Source organism: Neopelma chrysocephalum, unplaced genomic scaffold, assembly GCF_003984885.1.
Source record: "Neopelma chrysocephalum unplaced genomic scaffold, ASM398488v2 Primary Assembly neopelma1_148, whole genome shotgun sequence".
Classification (NCBI taxonomy): domain Eukaryota; kingdom Metazoa; phylum Chordata; class Aves; order Passeriformes; family Pipridae; genus Neopelma; species Neopelma chrysocephalum.
The window spans coordinates 41488-45048 of record NW_020897810.1 but is presented as its reverse complement, the minus strand read 5'-3'; positions in this window follow the sequence as shown (position 1 = coordinate 45048).

Sequence of the window (3561 nt, the reverse complement as noted above, 5' to 3'; positions counted from 1 at the left end):
AAGGGAAGGGAAGGGAAGGGAAGGGAAGGGAAGGGAAGGGAAGGGGTCTCAAGGAAAAAGGTACCCGGGCACCAGGTAATCTTTCCTTGGGGGAACCAGAAAGGGGAAAGTCAGGGCTGGCCAGGAGGGCACAGATGGCACCAGCCAGAGCATCCAGGTCAGTTCAGTGGCTTTAAATTGCTACAGGGCAGGGGTTTTGTGGGATGTTGGGAAGGAATTCCTCTCTGAGAGGGTGGGGAGGGGCTGGGATGGAATTCCCAGAGAAGCTGTGGCTGCCCCTGGATCCCCGGAAGTGTCCAAGGCCAGCTTGGAGCATCCTGGGCTAGTGGAAGGTGTCCCTGCCCATGGAACTGGATGGGTTTTAAGATCCCTTCCAACCCAAACCATCCTGGTATCCCGTGATTCTTCAGAGAGAGCCTGGAGGGGAATTCACTGCCATGATCCTGCCTGGAGGAAACACTGCTGGAAAAAACATTCCCGGGAAGTTCAGTTGAAGCAGAACAAGCCAAACCCCCGGGAATGACCCTGCTTTGCTGTTCTCTGTTTTCCAGCAATTTTGTGCTGGAGAGGAACCAAAGTTCAGTGCAGCCACAGCTCTGCTGGGAGCACTCAGGCTCTGCTCTGGGGTGAAGGGAAGCTCATGGAATGCTGGGGCAAAGTCAGCAAGGACAAGGAAGACTCTTAAAAGTGCTCTGTAGGATTTGGAAACCTCTCCTGGTGTATTAATATTCCAGCATTGCCTGGAGAGAACACCTCAGATCCCTCCAGGAGATGCCAGAAAAAGAACAACCGGGATTATCTGAACTCCCCAAACTTCCAGAGAGGTGAGAGAGGAGGGAAATGAATTCCTCAGTGTGTTCACACAACCCCTGACCAGCCATCCTTCCCCTCCTCTCCACCCCTGCCTTCCACAGCAGCTCTGGTAGAGAATAAACTGAACCAAAATAACTCCACTTGTCTTTTTTGTTGCCTCCCTGTGCTTTTTTCCAGCTTTCCCCTCTCTCTGTTGTTGCCTGGCTGGTTTGGAAAAGCCTCATCCCAGCTGATACTCTGAGTCTCTTCTTGGCAATGCCACTAATCTGTTCATTAGTTCCCTGCAAAAGCCCAGCAAAGCCAAAATGTTTAATCCCATTCCCTTGGGATGGGGAATCCATTGCAAGCTATGTGAAAGCTGGGCTGGGGAGAGAGGAGAACACCTTAATTAGGGAAAATTAAACAGAGAACACAACATTTAATTGAGTGATTCCACAGCATTATGGGCAGGTTGGAGCGACCTGGACTAGTGGAAGGTGTCCCTGGCCTTGCAGAGGGTTGGAATTAAATGATCTTTAAAGTCCCTTCAAACCCAAACCATTCCATGATTATCCTTCAAACAAGGGGCAATATAAAAGATGAAGTCCTTGTGTCACACTCTTCATGTGCTTGCTAAATGTCACTCTGGGCTGTAGATTTTTTACTCTCCAACCAGTTAATGAGTTCTCTGTTTACTTGTTTTCCTTTAAACAAGTAAAATAAATCAGACCCTGCACTGCAGGCCCAAAAATCCCAGTAGATTCCTTCCCAAGGAAGATAAACAACAGCCATTGTGCCATTTTTCCTCAGAACAGAGAGACCAAAATGAAGCTCAGCAGCCAAAGAAGAGACACATTGCTGAGATATCCTTGTTAGGGATGCAGTTATCCCACATTCTGCCTGGAAAACCTCTGGAGAGAAACCAGCCAGGCTGGAATGATCCATGGGGGATCATTCCATCCCACTGCAGTCAGTCAGCCTTGGGAAGTGCCTGTCCCTGCAGCCAGAGGGCAACTCAGTGCTTGGAATGAGCTGTGGAGGAAGGTTTGTGCCCTCAGTCACCCAGGAAATGCTTGGAAGCACAGGGAATTCATTCCAGGCTTCCCAAGGCACTGTTTGAACCACATATTTTTCCCACCCAGTGTGGTCCTGCAGAGATTCCTTGGCTGTGATCTCCCAAGGGATGGGACTCAGCTGAAAACAATGGAATGGCAGCAGTGGGATAAGCAGGAGTCAGTGGATTCCACGGAGCTCAGAGTGGAGAAAAAAAAGAACAAAATTTGGTATTTGGCTTAAATGTCATTGCATCCAACCTGGCTGTGGGTTGGAGGGGTTGGAAAGGTATTGAACAGTGTTTTGGGAGCCTCCACTGATGTGCTGGAGGCTGGATGGGGTGGCTGAGATTTAGGGAATGATGGGATGTGCAGCTGGGACGCTGCTGCCCAAACCCACCCCAAACCCACCCCAGGCACAGTGAGGGGGGTTCCTGCTCTGAGCTCACCCCTCTGAGCTCACCCCTGAAGGCAGATCCTTGTTTTCCATCACTCCCAGAGCACCTTCTGCCTGCTGAGGGCACTCAGTGTGTTCAGCTGGAGATGAGGAGACTGAGGGGACACCTCATTGGGGTCTTCAAACCTTCCTCCCTGGGGTCTGCAAACCCTCCTGAGGGGCAGAGGAGGGGCAGGGACTGAGCTCTGCTCTGGGGGGACCAGGGACAGCACCCAGGGAATGGCTGGAGCTGTGTCAGGGCAGGCTCAGGGTGGATCTCAGGCAAAGGTTCTTCCCCCAGAGGCTGGTTGGGCACTGCCCAGGCTCCCCAGGGCAGTGGGCACAGCCCCAAGGCTGCCAGAGCTCCAGGAGGGTTTGGATGATCCTCTTGGGGCTGGGCCTGTGCAGGGCTGAGGGTTGGACTGGATGGTCCTTGTGGTCCCTCCCAACTCAGCAGATTCTGGGATTCTGGGACCTGCGTCTCCTTTAACATTGGTTCTGACACTTGACAAGGAGAAAATGGGTGATCAAAGAGCTCGTTTCTCCAGGATGTTGGAAGATTGAGGGAATTGTTTGCTGTGGTGTAGTTTGGGGTGGGCTGGTGAGCAGTGACAGGACCTGAGGGAACAACTGGAGCTGTGTCAGGTTTAGGTTGGATTCAGGGAAAAGTTTGTTTCCCAGAGGGTGGTTGGGCACTGCCCAGGCTCCCCAGGGTAGTGGGCACAGCCCCAAGGCTGCCAGAGCTCCAGGAGGGTTTGGATGATCCTCTGGGGCACAGGGGGTGACTCTTGGGGCTGGACCTGTGCAGGGCTGAGGGTTGGACTGATGGTCCTTGTGGGTCCCTCCCAGTTCAGCACATTCTGTGAGAATGGATGAAAACCCCTGAATTCCAGCTATTCCTCCCTTCCTGTGGAATAACAAACACTCCAGGCCCTGCTCTGCCTTCAGAGCACAACACACTCCGAGCCTCTTCCTTATTTACATCAAGTATTAATTGGATTAACAAGCCAAGGGGATATTAGAGTATCTCCACACCTGTTAGAACTGTTAATCTGTGCCCAGTGTGGAGTGGAGAACAAACTGATATTAAATAAACCAGGAGCTAATCTCCCAAAGGACACAAACCTTTCCCAGCCCTGTCCCCTCTCCTGCAAAGACACCACGGGCATCACTCATTTGTTCTTCCAGGTGTCCCATTTCTGCCAGATCCAGCAGGAAAATGCTTTGCCTCGACTTCTCCATGGATCTAGGGAGGAAAGGAAGGAAGTTTCAGGTCAAAAG